The 19,969-nt window shown below is 37.4% G+C and overlaps 1 pseudogene; it reads right to left on the reverse strand.

Annotated features, from left to right (window-relative positions):
• The window catches only part of LOC126779824 (GTP-binding protein 2-like), an 88,966-nt pseudogene that overhangs the window by 49,907 nt on the left and 19,090 nt on the right, over positions 1-19,969 (reverse strand).

Below are 19,969 nucleotides of genomic sequence, written 5' to 3' on the forward strand. Positions count from 1 at the left end.
ACTGAATTTTCATGTACTTAATTTGTGATTATAATTCATCTCGTACTTTACGATGAAGGAAAACATCGTGAGGAAACCTGCATGTGTCTAATTTCACTGAAATTCTGCCACATGTGTATTTACCAAACCGCACTGGAGCAGCGTGGTGGAATAAACTCCAAACCTTCTCCTCAAAAAAGGGAGAGGAGGCCTTTAGCCCAGCAGTAGGACATTCACGTGCTGTTACGGATAAAAAAAAACACACACACAATGTGCTGTGCAAACATATACAAGTCTATAGTCGATTCCAATAGCAAGTAGAGTATATAAGCAACTTTGACCTTGAAATTTGGTCGAAATCTTAATATTCTGTGGTATTGACTATGGATTCGCGAAAAATTTACCGTTTTGGTTATCTGTGAAGTTGTTATCGGAACTTTGTAAGTAAAACTAAAGTGTATATAAGTAGTTAAGTGTAACAGTGTCGTGTTATATATAGAGATATATTGATCGAGAAGTGTTTGTGGTGTACAATACAGCAGAGCTGGTAGCGAATCGCGTGGAATCGCATATCTAAGGTTTGCTAATCTTTTAAAAACGAGTAGAGTTTTCTGCTCACCTGAAAGTATATACAGCGTCTAGGGTCGTTTGGGTCTTCGAGGAACACCAGGTCGTCACACACGCACTTGTCCTGCGTGTCGCTCGACACGTGCGCGTCGCTGTACTTGCTCCCGTCGTCCGACACGTACACGTTCGTGCACTTCGTGTCCGATGTCTTCGTGAGGCTGGTCTTCACGTTGGCGATGTCCTGGAGGATATTCTTGTTCTGTCTCCTTGCGTTCTTTCGATTCTTCTCGGAAGCTTGCGACGAGTGGACTAGTTCTGATATCTGTAACAATGAATTTTGAAAATAAAAAATATATCACTTTTTTAATTTCGTATAGGTACGCTGGCAAATGACCACCTTATGGTAAGTGGTCGTCACTACCCATAAACTTTGTCACAGTCTATTAACCACCCCTAACATCGAAATGCGCCGTCAACCTTGGGAACTAAGATATTAAGTCTCTTGTGCCTATAGTTACACTGTCTAACTCATCTTTCAAACTAGCACACAATAATACTAAGTATTGCCATGGCGGTAGAAACGTTATTCAAAAAAGCCTTTTTAAATCGTTTGTATAATATAATTTTAAATATAAAGCTACAACCAGTATGGCTACTCTGTAAGAACATTCTCTCACTCATCATCATCATGTCAACATTTCAACGGAGAGTGATGAATCTAAGATTCTAGAATAGCACTACTGGCCGCGTATATATATTCTGTCTTAAATACATGTAAGTTTTTATTTAGTAATAAGGTTTGAATTAGCGACCCACCTGTCGTCCTCTGCAAGTCCCGCGCGGACAGCCTCCGAAGGTGGGCCGCTCGTGTCCCGCGGCGTAGCCCCCCGGCCGCGCTAGCAGCACCATGCCCTGCCGCAGTCCCGGCGGGAAGCGACCCAGGCCCAGCGACGCCGACTGTCCCGCGCGCACGCTGCCGCACGGGACCCGGTTGCGGTATATCGTGAGCACGGATATCTCCGAGAACTCGCCGGACTCCAGAGGTTCTGCAGGGGGGGGGGGTGTTAAATGTACGTCGCTCTATTCATCTCACAACTAACAGAACGCAACGCACCTATGACAAGTTCGTCGCCCTCGTAGAGTCGCCCTCGCGCGAGCAGTCCCCCCACGACGGGCCCCGTCGAGTCCCCTACGTGGAAAATTTCGTCTATTTGAAACTCGCACGCCTCCTGTAAAGTGACATAAATTATAACATTTATAATTTAATAAAAAGGATACTAGTCAACTGCGCAACATATGGTTCACTCACGTCCTCGGAGCGCTGCAGGTCACGGCGCGGCGCCAGCGCCAGCAGGCACGCGTGCAGCGCGTTGAGGCCGGCGCCGCGCGCGCAGCTCACCGGGAACACGGCCACCCTGCCGGCCGACACTACCGTGATTTGCGTTCAACTATATATATATATATATCTGATCCGAAACTAAGCAGAGCTTGTACTATGGCAACCAGACAACTGATATACTATTGTATAGACAATTACACACAGACTCAGGTAAAACAGACATGTTAATGCATGATATATATTGGTATTATTACAGAAACCGCTGTTAATAACTGACGAGAATATGGCAAGGAACTGCGTCGCGCCGCAAAAGTCGATACTGGACACCATAGATAATGTAGACAAGGAAATCAAAAAGGATGAGGAGTGAGTAGCTTCACAAGCCTTTATTTATTTATTTATTTATTTATTTTTTAAGGACCACTAGTAGCTACTACATGTTTTAATGACAAATGTAAAACAATTTAGTGAAAATAGCTAACATGTGAAGCTTTTTAAAGTAGCCACAACAATTACAATATTTGTTTTAAAAATACATTAACACATAATTATAGCAACATGAGTAGAAAGATTAAAAAAAAAAAAAGTCCAAATTGGTACAAATTAAAGATCATAAAAAAATAAACATGCACTTAATAAAATTAAAATTAATAACACAAATAGTTTGAAATTGATATAGGTACAAATTAAAATTAAATAATTCATTAAATTCATGCAAAGTTTACGTTACAAAAAAATTACTAAAAATATACTAATTAATACAAAATAAAATTAAGATAACATTATTTATTATTTATTTATTTATTTATTATTTATTTGCATCTCTCAACAATTCTAGCGCCCGTTTACGATAAATCATGGCAGAGTCATTAAAAATATCTAGATCTTGACAAAAACCATTGTACAACCGTGATGATCTAGGCATTGGTGCATTACATCCTAATTTCGTTTTTGATATTCTGACATCAAAAGTGCCCAGAAAACTACGAACATTGCGCCCTGGAATACGATAGTATATCTTTTCAAGTAAGTAAGTACAGTCGATCTCGTTACGAATTATCTTAAATAGGAAAGAGAGATCTAATAATTGTCTGCGTACAGAGAGACTATCCATATTAAAGTCTTTCAAGAGATTGCTGTAATTTTTATTAGATTTATTGTATGAGGTTTTTTTGTTTCTGGATAGATGATATACAAATCGCTTCTGTATTCTCTCTATACGCAGACGATGTACATTGTAACAAGGATTCCACACAACACTACCGTACTCCAGTACACTACGCACGTAAGCGTTATAGATTATTTTTTTCGTGTTATTCGTGAAGTGTTTACCATTTCTAATTAAAAATCCTAACGTTTTGGAACTTTTCGTAATTATTTTATTGAAGTGCGGGACAAAAGTAAGCTTGTCATCAAAAATGACACCCAAATCACTTATTTCAAAAACTTCCTCCAACTTGATGTTATCAATGCTATATATTGTTTTGATTATATTGAGCTTCCGCGTAAATTTTATATGCTTGCATTTACTGACGTTTAATTCCATTTTATTATTTTTACACCAATTATATATAGCATTAATATCCACCTGTAAGAGCTCTGAGTCAGCTAAGTTGTTTATTACTTTTGTTAATTTTAAATCGTCCGCAAATAAAAATACTCTACTATAATGTACCGTATCGCAAATATCATTAATGAAGATATTAAAGAGCCAAGGTCCTAAGTGTGACCCTTGAGGAACCCCGAAGCAGGCTTTATATAGACTCGAGCTAAAACCTTTTAAGACAACAAATTGTTGTCTATTGTATAAATATGATTTGAACCACTCAAGCATATTACCATTGAATCCGTACTTGCTTAGTTTTAAGAGTAAAATATCGTGCGAAACTTTGTCGAAAGCCTTGGTTAAATCGGTATAAAGTCGTCGGTATAAAGCGTCAACTTGCTTGTGATTATCAATAGCTGGCACAATGAATTCACTGTACGAAACAAGATTTGATGTTGTAGATCGACCCTTTATAAAGCCATGCTGGTAATTATTATTCATTTGCTTTACATGACATTCTAGATATGGGTAAACTATTGCTTCAAATACTTTGGCAAAAGTGGAAAGTATGGAAATCGGTCTATAATTCTCAATGCACTCACTACCCTTGGACTTATATACTGGTACGATCCTAGCTATTTTCCACTTATCGGGAAAAACACCTGAGCGAAGTGATTCGTTGTATAATAAATATAAAGGGAAACTTAACTTTATTTAACCCGAAGTGTTTCTGGGTGAACTCTTATGTATGACCTTAAAACGAGTTCCATACTATTGGTAATGGTAATAGTATTGTCTATAGCTACGCCAACCACCCTTGCTAGATACTTGCCTTTCATGCCAAAGGTCGTGGGTTCGATTCCCACCCAGGACAGACATTTGTGTGCATGAACATGTCTGTTTGTCCTGAGTCTGGGTGTAATTATCTATATAAGTATGTATTTACAAAAGAAAAGTAGTATATGTATTATATCAGTTGTCTGGTTTCCATAACACAAGCTCTGCTTAATTTGGGATCAGATGACCGCGTGTGAATAATGTCCAATATTATTATTTTTTTTTATTATTATTATTATTATTATATTATTGCTTTCTCAAGATAAGTAATGTAGTAGGCCCAGTAACAACACTATTATTAATGAAGTTTTATTAAATCGTTACTATCGAATGAATTTCTATGGATTGCTGTTATCAATAGTATTAATAATAATAATGTCCTCCAGACCGATTTCAACGACGGCGGCCAATCTGAAGAGAGATTAGCCAACTACGCAGGAGATATTATAGTGCACAAGTGTGTGCGCAAACACAGGTGCACTCTCTACTCCCAAACTCTCATAATCCGATGGGACGGCGACCCGACACGACCGGAAAGAGTTCAGGCGCAGTTTTTTTAACGGTTTTACGTGCTTTCCGAGGCACGGGAGTGTACACACTTCCAACTTCCAGACTCCGGGCTGCTACTGAGAATTTTCTAACAGAAAAACCCAATAACTTTTTATTGTCCCGATCTGGGAATTGAACTCAGGACCTCCGGGGTCTGCGGTCTTATATGAAGCCACTAGACTACCGAGGCAGGCAAATGAGTTACCAATAGTATTGTGAACAGAGAGCTATAGTAACTATCGATAATATCGACAATATTGACACAAGACGATACTTTCGGAAGTACTGTCGATAATAGTTTTCGAGGTCAAACTATCGATAGTTCTGCAACACTGATACCTGGGATTAGGTAAATGAAACTACAATTTATTAGATTACAAAAACAATCACTTCTACACTATATATACTCCGTAGCGCTTTCTATCGACTGTATCACGGCGAGTGCTCTGAGGAATTATTCTCTCTAATTCCTGCTTCCCCCTTCCTTCTTAAGTCCACGCGAGCTGGTTCTCGATGTCACCGCCTACCTGTAACATCAATTCCATCGCGAACAAAGAAATTGGGCAACTCCTTTCTTTGTCGCACTTCCAAAAAATGGAATTCCTTACCAGCTCACGTGTTCCCCTCCTCTTACAACCCGGGTTCCTTCAAACGAGGCGTGAAGAGGCATCTTGCGGGCCGGCAAGGCGAAGGCGGCTAGTGCAGAACGTTTTTCCCGTCTGTACTGGCCGTCGTCGCGTTTGGACTCTACTACCACTTACCAACAGGTGGAGTAGAGTCATTTGCCCTCCCGGAGAATATAAAAAAAAAAAAGCGAATATCTAGACAGCGCGATTCAGGAATGTGACATTTCGAATGAGCGCCATCTATCGTTAACGGGGTGTAACATACGCCATCATACAACTGGATAATAGAATAACGGAAGCTTTTACAAAGATTAATATAATTGAAAAATGAGTATGAAAACTAGATACACATGTTTAGACAACTTGTAGCCGAGATGGCCCAGTGGTAAGAACGCGTGAATCTTAACCGATGATCGTGAGTTCAAACCCGGGCAAGCACCACTGAATTTTCATGTGCTTAATTTGTGATTATAATTCATCTCTGCTTGACGGTGAAGGAAAACATCGTGAGGAAACCTGTATGTGTCTAATTTCACTGAAATTAGACACATACAGGTTTTAGGAGTACACAAGTAGTAGGTGTATTCCACCAACCCGCATTGGTGCAGCGTGCTGGAAAAAGCTCCAAACCTTCTTAAAAAAAGGGAGAGGAGGCTTTAGCCCAGCAGTGGGACATTCACAGGCTGTTACGGATACGAACGGTTTAGACAACTGCACGGGACTAATAATGGTACTTGTGTGTGCGTGCAAGCACAGACAGTTTCTATTCCCACACACTCTTAATCCTATTGAGAACCGAGATGGTAGTGAATAGAATGTGTAAATCGTTACCAATGATAGCGTGTTAAAACCCAGATTAGCACCTCTAAATTGGAACAGCGTATTGGAATAAGCTCCTCATCAAAGGGAGAAGAGGGATTAGCCCAGCAGTGGGACTTAGACATTTACATAATCCCAGGGTGAAAATTAGAGAGAGTTCAGGCGCAAACAATGTCTTTACATGCTTCCAAATCTCACTTCTAGTGTACAACTTACTTTTACTTTTCTTTTCTATTTACTTATTATAAAAAAAATAACGCCTCTGCTGGGCTAAGGCCTCCCCTCCACTTGTGATTTGGAGCTCTAGCTTGCTGCTTCAATGCGGGTTGATGGATATACATAGCAATACTTCATCCCATAAAAGCAGATCTCCTGACAATGTGCCCATTAATTAAGCACATCAAAGTGCAGTGGTGTTTGCCCGGGCTTTGCAAGTGGGTGGGGGATTGTTCTTAATTTAAATAAATGTCAAAATAATCATTAGCGCACCTGAGCATCGAAGCCGAGTATCTCGTGGCTGAGCAAGGACGTCCTACCACTTTTCACTTCGTGCAAATGCCTGAACATGTTCAGGCGAGCGAACCCTCTACCGTTATCGAGTTCAACTGTAGAAAAGAAAAATTATTGTATTGCGCACTACAAACAGCTAACATACCATCAACCAATGAAGTCATTACAATTTCAAGATCAAATTTTATACTGCCATTGTAATTACAACTAAGTTTCTTGACCATAAAATATTTATCTGAGGATAAAATAAATGATATTACAATATAATATTAACAAAGTCGGTTTTTGTCGCGACTGAGTAGGTATCATTTAATTTGTTTAAAAATGAAACAGCATTTTTACCCACAGCTGGGATAAGGCGTCATCTCCTTATTACGAGTACACACGTATAGGATCTCTACATGATAATCGAATCAAAAACTTCTGGATACGAAGCCTTATAAATATTTTTTTTTTATAGAATAGGAAGGCGGACGAGCATATGGACCACCTGATGGTGAGTGGTCACTAACGCCCATAGACATAGGCATTGTAAGAAATGTTAACCATCGCTTACATCGCAAATGCGCCACCAACCTTGGGAACTGAGACGTTATGTCCCTTGTGCCTGTAATTATACTGTCTCACTCACCCTTCAAACCGGAACACAACAATACCAAGTACTGCTGTTTTGCGGTAGAATATCTGATGAGTGGGTGATACCTACCCAGTTAGCTACCTAAGTTATATATAATGTTATATATTTAATATTATTTATTATTCACTTGCGTCACCAGGTGCTGGAAGCGTTGCTCGCACGGCGAGACCAGCTGCAGTTTGTACTCGACGTTCCCGAAACGAGGCTGCGGGGGTAGACTCCCGTAGCACTCTTCGCCGGAATAGTCGGCGTCGGATGTTCTGAGGGCCAAATCGAATATATTTAACATTGATCTTATTTCGATTAATGCCATCCGCGTTCGGTGAGACCGACTCACTGTTTATGATCTCCTGGTACATTAACACTGTAATCCTAACTGAAACTAATTGACTCTTTTAATCTAATCGTTCGGTGAGACCGACTCACTGTTTATGATCTCGTGGTACATTAACACTGTAATCCTAACTGAAACTAATTGACTCTTTTAATCTAATCGTTCGGTGAGACCGACTCACTGTTTATGATCTCCTGGTACATTAACACTGTAATCCTAACTGGAACTAATTGACTCTTTTAATCTAATCGTTCGGTGAGACCGACACACTGTTTATGATCTCCTGGTACATTAACACTCTAATCCTAACTGAAACTAATTGACTCTTTTAATCTAATCATTCGGTGAGACCGACTCACTGTTTATGATCTCCTGGTACATTAACACTGTAATCCTAACTGGAACTAATTGACTCTTTTAATCTAATCGTTCGGTGAGACCGACTCACTGTTTATGATCTCCTGGTACATTAACACTGTCATCCTAACTGAAACTAATTGACTCTTTTAATCTAATCGTTCGGTGAGACCGACTCACTGTTTATGTTCTCCTGGTACATTAACAACGTAATCCTAATTCTAAATTTGCACTGTTTGTTACATAGCGACAAGACGTATTGACTATTGGTGCTTTAATATTGTTATAAAAATCAGTGATTTTGCTAACAGTTTTCTCGAAAATTAAGATATAAATACGTAGTATATCTTCGTTTAAAAGAATAAGTAAACTTATAACAATTTCAGTGCCAAAATATAATAGTTTTCAACAATAACTTTGCAAATATAAAAGTGATTTACATATGTTTAACGTTGGACAAGTGCATCGTGATCTACTTCGTGCGTCAAGACGTTAATGAGCTTCATATTGAAAAAACATACCGCAACCGATAGGTCATTGACCACACATAAACAACGTACAAAACTGATAACTATTTTTGCCCGGTCAACTTAAACAGTTGTTGGAACAGAGGTTTCGAACGCACCGCATACGCAGTCGATACAGGTTCAAATCTCACTTGTGCGCATCGTTACTTTTTTTTTTTTTTTTGGTTACGAAGTAATAATATGGAGTTCGCCTGCTGTAGCAAATCAATAAAAGATGCTGAAGATCCTATTGTATGTACATCTTGCGATAGGGAATTCCATGTAGCTTGTATGCTACAGCTAAAAGATCAAGAACTAAAACCGGACGATGATCTTAGACTCTCCTGGCGGTGTTCATCGTGTACCTCAAATAATTCTCGGGACAACAAATCTGATACCCCAATTCGCAATGTCACAAAGCGGTCCAAGCAAAAAACTGATAAGAGTACGTCTTCTGAAAAAAATACACATAAGGTAAATCTCACTGCGCTACAAATATCAAGAGATGAAATTCGAAATATTATTAAATCTGAGTTTAAAGAGGCTTTTTCTGGATTTCAAAATATCCTTGAGGATGTTAAAAAGGAAATTTTGTCACTCCAAAACTCTGTGAAATTTTTAAGTGATACTCATGATGCGATTCTTAAGAGACTAGAAACAGCCGAGAATGGGATAAAAAAGTGTGGTGCATTATATTCCGATGTAAAAAACTGCCAATTATCTATGATAAACCTCCAAAATGAAATTAATAATAAGGAACAATGGTCCAGGCGTTCTAATGTTGAGATTATTGGCCTTCCCGAATCCAAAAACGAAAATTTAATGACAACAATGAATAAGTTATCGGAACTGGTGGATCACTCAGCTTACAGTCATTCGGACATCGATTTTATAACACGCGTGGCCCCTAAAAACAATGATTCTAAAAAACCAAGACCCGTAATTATTCGATTTTTGTCTAGATGGAAGAAGGATGATTTCCTTGCTAGATTACGAGCAAAGAAGAATATCAGGGCTTGCGACCTTGGCTACGTGGGAAATACTAATCGTGTTTACTTTAACGATCATCTCACAAGTGCTAATAAGGCGCTTCTTCGTAAAACAAAAGAAATAGCTCGCGATAAAAAATATACGTATATTTGGGTAAAAAACTGTTCTATTATGGCTAGAAAAACTGACACTAGCCCAGTTATTCATATACTTAACGAATGTGATTTAAAAAAATTGTAATACGCGCAATTAATTTATCCAACATATTATATATAAGTACGTTTGGTGGCTTCTTTATAAATTTACTAAAATTATGTTGGCTTTTCTATTTGATTGTAATTTTATTAGGCTTTGAGAGAGAGATGAAACTGCTAAATCTGTTTAAGGTTTATTCTATTTGTATAATTTTAGAAAGGAGAATTATTATAATTAATTTAGATGAAATGGTCAGTTTAAATGTATTTAGTATAATTCTTAAGTCTTATATGATTTATAAATTACTTATTTCGCAATGGTATCCAAAATAGCGATTTTGTACCAAAACGTGCGAGGTCTTAGAACAAAAACTTCTGAGTTTTTTTCGAATATATTAAATTGTGAACATGACATAATTTGTCTAACTGAAACGTGGTTATTACCTGGAATTTTTGATTCAGAAATTTTTGATAGTCGCTACTCGGTCTATAGATGTGATCGTAACTACAATGAACGTAACGATAAAATGGGAGGCGGTGTCCTGATTGCGGTGCGTAACGGACTCGTTGTTAAAGACCCTGTCTTTTTGCCGTCAAACGATATTGTTTCCTGTGACGTTTTTTCATTATGCGTAGCTTTAAGGACAAAAGGTAAGCCCGTTAATTGTAGATTTTTTTGTTGTTATTTTCCTCAGTCGGGTTCACAATTTCAAGATCAGTTGAACTTTTATGAACGTATCTCTGAATTAGTGATATTGAATCCGAAAGATATATTTTTAATAGTTGGTGATTTTAATGTTCCCAGTGCTATTTGGTCTCCTTCGTCCACATCCGCTGAGCTCTGTGAGAATATTGGAAACTCAATGGTCAATGCAATGTCTTCCTTCATGTCCTTAAATAACTTTTCCCAATATAACTTAGTCTCAAACATCAATAATCGCCAATTAGACCTTGTCTTCAGTAACTCAAATTGTAGGGTTATGCGCTGTGAAACACCTTTAGTAAAGGAAGATTTACACCATCCCACGTTGGATATTATGTTAATAGATATTAACATTAGTAGCCCTCCTCGTATTGTTAAACTTTTTCATAAAGCTGACTATAAAATAATTAATGAATTATTGGCTAACATTGATTGGTCGGTTATTTCTGATTACTATGATATTGACACATCCGTTGAGAAATTCTATTACATAATCAATGATATAATTACAAAGAATATTCCTTCTAAAGTGGTTGTTGATCTTAGTAAGTATCCAGCGTGGTATTCTCCTGCACTTATTAAAATTATTAAAGAAAAACTAAAATATCACAAAAAATGGAAAATGTATGATAATTACAGTGATTACAGTACGTTTAAATTACTTCGTGATAGACAAAAAAGGGTTGAAAAGACATGCTACGATAACTATCTTGATTTTGCGGAAAATAATATTTTGAGAAACTCTAAGTGTTTTTGGACATTTGTCAAGACCAAACAGAATACAAATGACATACCTGAGCGGCTATATTATAACGATATCTCAACAAGTGACGGTCAGCAAATAAGCAATCTATTTAATGAATATTTCTATACATCCTTTGAACATAGTACACATCTTAACAATTTTTCCTGTAACAGTCAAAATAATAGTGGATATGCTAATACAATTAATTTGTCATCTGTTGATATTTCACTTGCTGATGTTCGTAAGTATTTGAAAACCTTAAATATTAAAAAAGGTAGCGGACCCGACGGTATACCACCTCTTTTTCTAAGTAAATGCTATATGACTATATCTATTCCTTTACATTTATTGTTTTGTATTTCCCTTCATACATGTACTATGCCTTCAATTTGGAAACAGTCTTATGTTGTGTTTATTTTTAAAAATGGAGATAGACATGAAATCAAAAATTATCGTCCTATTTCGAAATTAAGTTCAATTCCAAAACTTTTTGAACGTATAATTTATGACAAAATCTTTCCAAGCATACGTCCCATAATTATTGACCAGCAGCATGGATTTATTAACAAGAAATCAACTGAAACTAATTTGTGTGAATTCACTGACTATGTTTTGACTGCAATGGACAAAGGATATCAGGTGGACGTTGTGTACACCGATTACTCCAAAGCGTTTGACAAAATCTCTCATTCTATCTTAATAGCAAAAATGGAGTTCATCGGTGTACATGGTGACCTCCTTAGATGGATCAAGTCATATTTATGGAATAGAAGTCAAGCCGTTACTGTGAAAGGATATTGCTCATCTTTTCTACCCGTTCCATCTGGAGTCCCTCAAGGCTCACATCTTGGACCACTGTTTTTTAATATATATATAAATAATGTTGTTTCGGTATTTGCATCTTCTAAATTTCTATTATATGCTGATGATACAAAAACTTATAAAATTATTAAGAGTGTTGATGATTGTATTAGTCTGCAAAAAGATTTGAACTTACTTAGCGATTATTGTACTACCAATTCGCTGTTTTTGAATATAAAGAAATGTAATTGTATAACATATACCAGAAAAAGAAAAGTGATCATTTACAACTACCGATTTAAGGAAGATGATATAAAACGTGTATCAGTGGTCAAAGATCTTGGAATAACACTCGATTCTAAACTTCTTTTCGATGAACACATAAATTCCATAACTTCTAAAGCGTTTCGTATGCTAGGATTTGTGCTGAGGATTTCCAGAGAGTTTAAGCGTGTTTCAACTTTTGCTCTTTTATATAAATCATTTGTGAGACCTATTCTAGAATACGCTTGCACTGTCTGGAATCCACGGTATAGTAAATATATAGAATTCATCGAAAATATTCAGGAAAAGTTTTTAAAATATTTAAAATTTTCGTCTATAAATAATTTGAATCAAATAGAAAAGATACCGACAACTGAACAGAGACGACTTGAACGTGATATGGTGTTTTTATATAAATTGATCCACAACATATTTGATTCCCCTTATCTCCTTTCTAAAATAAATATCAAGTGTCCTCGCCCTGGTAGTCGCAATAAATCTATTTTTGATTTTCCATTGACAAAGACTAAATATGCAGCAAATGCATTTATTAATAGATCATCTAAACAGTACAATAAAACATTTATTGAATGTGATATATTTCATCTCTCCCTTAAAAAATTCAAACTGCAAGTAAAAGAAATATTATACTCTCAAGAGCCTTAATTTACTCATGCATTTTTAATTAATTAATTATAAATTGATTATTTATTATTAAATTATATTTTCTTGATTTAAAAATTAAATTTATATTAAATTAAATTATATAAATGAATTATATAATTTCATGTACCTATTAAATATAAAAAATGTCTTGTTTTGTAATTACTTATGATTAATTTATAAATGGAAACTGTTTTGGTTTATGAATTGTTTTATATTTTTTATTTTATTGTAATTATTTCACTGTTTGTTTCCTGTACACTAAATAAATAAATAAATAAATAAATCCTTGAAACTAATAATAAAAACATCCTGGGACATTTTTCACACACGGCCATCTGATCCCAAATTAGCTTGTACAAAACTCGTGCTATGGAAACCAGACAACTGATATACTACATATACTACTTTTCTTATGTAAATACATATTTATACAGAAAATTACACCCAGACTCAGGACAAACAGACATGTTCATGCAAACAAATGCAAACACTGTAATCCTAACTGAAACTAATTGACTCTTTTAATCTAATCGTTCGGTAAGACCGACGCACTGTTTATGATCTCCTGGTACATTAACACTGTAATCCTAACTGAAACTAATTGACTCTTTTAATCTAATCGTTCGGTGAGACCGACTCACTGCTTATGATCTCCTTGTACATTAACACTGTAATCCTAACTGGAACTAATTGACTCTTTTAATCTAATCGTTCGGTGAGACCGACTCACTGTTTATGATCTCCTGGTACATTAACACTCTAATCCTAACTGAAACTAATTGACTCTTTTAATCTAATCGTTCGGTGAGACCGACTCACTGTTTATGTTCTCCTGGTACATTAACAACGTAATCCTAATTCTAAATCTTTGAAACTAATAATAAAAACATCCTGGGACATTTTTCACACACGGCCATCTGATCCCAAATTAAGCTTGTACAAAACTCGTGCTATGGAAACAAGACAACTGATATACTACATATACTACTTTTCTTATGTAAATACATTGATTGTCACAGTTAGGAATTGATGTCACAGTTAGGCGGTGACATCGAGAACCAGCTCGCGTGGACTTAAGAAGGAAGGGGGAAGCAGGAATTAGAGAGAATAATTCCTCAGAGCACTCGCCGTGATACAGTCGATAGAAAGCGCTCAGTGCTGCTATCTCGCGACGCAATTGTAAAGGTTCAAGGGTGTTTGTTACCTTTACGTCGCCAATAATGCGTACTGCATGTCACTGCAACCGGTCCAAGGCCTCCAGTAGGTACTTAGCGGAGCCATCCCAAAGGTGCGAGCAATATTCAACGGAAGATCGTACCTGTGTTTTGTATAACAGGCACAGTTGTTTTGGCGTGAAAAAACGCCGCACCTTGTTCAGAACTCCGAGTTTTCGTGAAGATTTTTTTATCATAGCCTCGATGTAATTATATGCCCTTGGACTAAGGTCGCAGCGAACGTCCATCCCCAGCATGGCGATTTTGCTTTGTATCATCAGCGGTATGCCACAGAGTGAGGGATGAGGGTAAAATGGTGACTTTTTCGCTGTGAGAGCGCATACCTGTGTTTTCTTGGCATTAAATTCAACAAGATTATCAGAACCCCATTTGGCAATGAGCTCTAACGTCCTATCGAGTTCAATGACAAGATTCTCCCGCCTCTCCTCAGTTTCCGCCCGCCCAGCCACTGCGCGTCCGTGGTATGCACCATGCACTGTACTATCATCTGCATAGCAATGTATGTTCCCAAGGGAGAGCATATCATTGATATGCAAAAGAAAGAGTGTGGGAGATAGCACAGATCCCTGGGGGACCCCAGCATTCACTACATAGAATTGTGAAGCGCAACCATCTACTAAAACACGAAGGCTACGCTTGTGTAGGAAGCTGGCAATCCAGGTGCATAGCTGAGCAGGCAGACCATATGCCAGTAGCTTGGAGAGAAGACTTCTGTGCCAGACCCAAAAAGGCGGCGTAAGCGCACGGAACTATATAGCTCCGTAAAAAAAAATTGTTTTAAAAATATAAGGACTGTGTTTTGAAATCATAAAACGTAGATATGTGTAAATAACAAAGACAGTGTGTGATCTATATAAAAACATTATTGTTTGAATAAGTTTAATACGCAAAAGGGTGAAACGATAATTATATAATATAGGTACTTTTACTGAGGGCAGTGACTTATTTTACGAGCAAAATAAGTTAAGAAAGTAGTGTATTAATAAAAATAAATGCTTTATAAAACGATTTTAAGAAACACTTAAAGTTCTAGTAATTTATTTTAAAACAAAGAAATACTTTAAAAAATATACAGTGACCTATTTCAATTTATTTATTTTTCTGTTAAGAAGTTGCTGTTATAGTCGTTACTAAGTAAGAATGATTCCACAGAAAAAAAAAATAACAACAAGAAATAATACTTCTCCAGAATCTTACAATGTGACAAATCGGCAAAAAAGCAAACAGTCTGAAAAGTGGTCGCCTGCATCAGAACAACTTACTAAACAAGACGTTGAACAAATCATTCGTAATTAGATTCAGGCCTTTAAAAAAATTTACTATTGGAAGATATCACTAACATGTTAAACAAAATGATTCAAGAAAATCTTAAACCTATAAAAGAGCAAATATCTACTATTGAAAACTCGATGACTTTTTTGAGCGAAGAATACGAATCTACTAAAAAAATAATTGCAAGTTACGACGATAAATTTGCGGAAATGGAAAGAGAGAAAAATGCACTAAAAAATGTAACATCTGATTTGCAAAAACGAATACATACTATGGAGCAGTATAATCGATCAAATAACATTGAAATACAAATGATTCCTGAGCATAAAAATGAAAATTTAATTAGTGCAGTAATGCAACTGAGTAAAGCAATATCATGTGATCTAAAGGAGTCTGATATACATCACTGTACTAGAGTTGCAAAATTGAACAACAGCGACAAAAGACCCAGATCTGTGATTGTAAAGCTATCCACACCACGAATGAGAGACACGATGCTAGCATGTGTCATCAATTACAATAAATCGCATCCTGACGATAAACTGAACACAAGTCACATAGGTATTGCAGCAGATAAGCAGCCAATATATGTTATGGAACACTTGTCACCGGCTATTAAGTCTTTACATGCAGCAGCTCGAATTAAATCTAAAGAAAAAAAATACAGATTTGTGTGGGTTAGACAGGGCAAGGTATTTATGAGAAAGACAGAACATTCAGAATGTATTTATGTAAAAAATCATACTGTTTTGAATAATATCCAGTAAATTGCTTTGCTCTCTAAACTCATAGATCATTTTAGTGTTTCATGTTATAAAATTCAACGGTCTTAATATATACTACCAGAACGTCCGAGGTCTCCGTACTAAAACACATGACTTCATCTGCAATTTATCGTGTACAAATTATGATGTTATTATATTAACAGAAACGTGGCTTAAGAATTGTATAGTGCGGTCGCGTGCGGTCGGTCACGGGTCAGTGACCTCCGTCGGTATGGATACGTTAAAGTGTAATAATTGTAACATTGTGATAAACGAGGTGCTTAGTTTCATTCAAAACAAATTAGATGTTATGAACAATGTAAGCTTGGCCCTTATATGCCGCCAATCCTTTGATGAACAGGAAATTCTTAAAGCCAAGTGTTTATTGTTTCAATCGATTCCGCAACGGCTAGTTAAAAGGAAAGGTGAAGACCGAAGACAGAAAAATATTGATGATATAATTGGGGTGTTAAGGAGTATAGATCCCGAAAATATCCCCATATTTGTGGCAAAAGACTTGCAAAAGTTACCGCCTGTTACGTTTGATCATATAGATGTAACGCGACTACTAAAGGATATTGTTAAGCTTCAAAGTCAAGTCCAGGCCATAGAAAATCAAAAGGAAGAATATATCACAAAAAGTGTATTTGAAAAATATTTTAGTGAAAAAGAAAAGAAACAAGCATCAGAAGTTGTATCAAGGGACAATGGTCAGTATGTAAATACAAAGAGAGGTGGTTTCTGCATGCGGGATAGTCCCGATTACGCTAGCGAATCGATGGGGTCAACGAACGAACTAGAGAATATTGCAACAAAGAGAATGACTGTGCAAAAACAGGTTCCGGATCATCCATCGCCGACGCACGCATGCACTCCGGCAATAGTAAATGATACAGCTATCTCTGTCACCCCGCTGATGCAACACGTGGAGGCTCACCGCGGCAATAATTCGCATCGACGGAACGACGTGCGTGAGGCACCGTTACCGGTGCCGATAGCGGCAGATGGTTTAGTGACGTCACACGATGTAATAATGTGCGAGCAAGACGGAGTGGCGGACACTCACAGTGGCGGTGAAGGCGAATGGATTCGAGTTACAAAGCGTAAATCGTTGCGTTTTAAAGGGATGCGAGGTACTGCCGTCTCGAGTTCAACTACAAAATTAAAAGCGGCAGACATTCAAATTCCGTTATATATTTACAATATTTCAAAAGAAAACACGGAGCAAGATATAGCGGATTATATATATGAAAAGACGCAGATAAAAATATTGCCAGAGAAAGTACATACGAAAGGTTCAAGAAATTATCTATCTTTCAAATTTTATATACCACGAAGTAAATTGGCCGTATTTACTAACGCTAATTTATGGCCGGAAGATATTTATTTCAGAAAGTATATATATTTTAGACATGGAAAAAAGGCTTCAGTAAATTTAAACAAACAAAATGGATAAGAATAACTTAAAAAGTCATAAAATAAAGGTGGTGAGCTTTAATTGTAAATTTCTTAAGCGTTCAATAGACAGTGTGAGAAGACTTTGCTTGAGTGCCGACGTAGTGGCACTACAGGAGACTTGGTTACTACCTCATGACCTTACCTACCTCGGCACTGTTCACGACGAGTTTGAATCTACTGGTACGTCGGCTGTGGACACCAGTGCCAGCATTCTGCTAGGCAGACCCTATGGTGGCGTCGCGCTCTTATGGCGAAAGGGTGTTTTTTCTTCTGTGTCAGTGGTTAAATGTAATAACGTGAGGCTGTGCGCGATCAAATGTAAACTTCGTGAGTATAATATACTATATTTTTCTGTTTACATGCCTACAGACTGTGCAGATAATTTAATAGAATACACAGAGTGCCTGAGTGAAATTAATGCAATTGTTGAGGATTGTGGAATTAGTATAGTTTTTGTATTAGGAGACTTTAATGCGCATCCTAAAGAGTTATTTTTTAATGAAATGATGCAATTTTGTACTGATCAGTCTTATGTATGTGCTGACTATGAAATGCTTGCTAATAAGAACAATGTTTACACATATGTTAGTGACAGTCATGGGTCCTCGCGGTGGTTAGATCACTGCATTGTAACGGAACTAGCTAGAAGGCATATACAAAGTATCAATGTTATAAATAATGTGTCATGGCCTGATCACTATCCTCTGGAAGTCCATTGTAGTTTTAACTATAATGCACAAGCCAATCATAAAAAACTAGAATCGACCCCGCTCTCTACTAACAAAATAATATGGGGTCATAGGGATAGTGACCAGATTAAACTATATACTGAATTATGTAACAATAGGTTAAGTTTAGTTAATTTTCCAATAGAAATGATCGATTGTTGCAATAACGTATGTAATAAGTCCGAGCATAAAGTAATTATAGATAAACTGTATAGTGATATTATAGGTATATTGCAGGAGGCTGCAATATTATCCAGCCACAAAACTGTAAAGCGTAGTAAGAAAGAATATGTTATGGGATGGAATAAGCACGTTAGGATGGCTCATTTGAAAACTCGTAATTGCTTTCAGTCGTGGATATTAGCTGGAAGGCCGACATGTGGAGGACGTACGACGAGATGCGAGAATCACGTAAGGTTTTTAAGAGCAAATTAAAGTGGTGCCAAGACAATGCCGAAACAATAAAAATGGATATCCTCGCCTCGTCGTATGAGGCTAAACATTTCAGTAAATTTTGGGAACAAACTAACAGGCTGAATGCAAAGGCGAGCCTTCCGGCTGAGATAGGAGGTACCAGTGGCTCTAAAAATATTGCTAATATGTTTAAAGCCCAGTTTAGCGTGGACCCATGTGAAATTTGTGACTGTGGGGATGAGAGCGATGCTGGGGGTGTTAGTGTCGCTGGTGAGGGTCCGGTCTGTTTCACAAGAAATGACATAATGAAAGCGTTAAACAGCATGAAACGTGGGAAATCGCCGGGTCACGACGGCCTCAGCATCGATCATTTAAAGTATGCCGGTATTCACCTTTCCAGAGTTCTCAGGTTACTCTATAATCTTTGTTGTAGCCATGTTTATCTACCAGATGCAATGATGATGACTGTTGTGGTGCCCATAGTTAAAAACAGAACAGGGGATATGGCAGACGGGTCAAATTACAGGCCGATATCACTGGCGACAATCACAGCAAAGGTCCTGGACAGTCTTCTTGATGCACAGTTAAATAATTCAGTCAAAATTCACGACGCGCAGTTTGGCTTTAAGCCTGAATTATCAACTGAGACCGCAATACTGTGCCTCAAGCAGACTGTGAGGTACTACACTGACAGGAAATCGCCGGTATACGCTTGTTTTTTGGACCTGTCTAAAGCTTTTGATCGAGTGTCATATAAAATTCTTTGGCAAAAGCTCAAAACCGAAACTAGCTTAAGATCCAAACAAATCTCATTGCCTAAGTACTGGTATGAAAACCAAACGAACGTGGTGAGATGGGGACAGTCACTAAGCGATTCATACAAATTGAAGTGCGGAGTAAGACAGGGTGGCCTCACATCGCCCAGGCTTTTCAATTTGTATGTGAACCAACTGATTCGGAGGCTGAGTGGAGCCGGAGTTGGATGTTCCATCGATGGCGTGGCTATGAACAATTTCAGCTACGCGGACGACATGGTTCTGCTGAGCCCTTCAGTCAGTGGTCTCAAAAAATTGCTAAAGATCTGTGAGGACTATGCCAGGGTGAATGGACTCAGTTACAATGTGAAGAA

This window comes from Nymphalis io, chromosome 30, assembly GCF_905147045.1.
Source record: "Nymphalis io chromosome 30, ilAglIoxx1.1, whole genome shotgun sequence".
Classification (NCBI taxonomy): domain Eukaryota; kingdom Metazoa; phylum Arthropoda; class Insecta; order Lepidoptera; family Nymphalidae; genus Nymphalis; species Nymphalis io.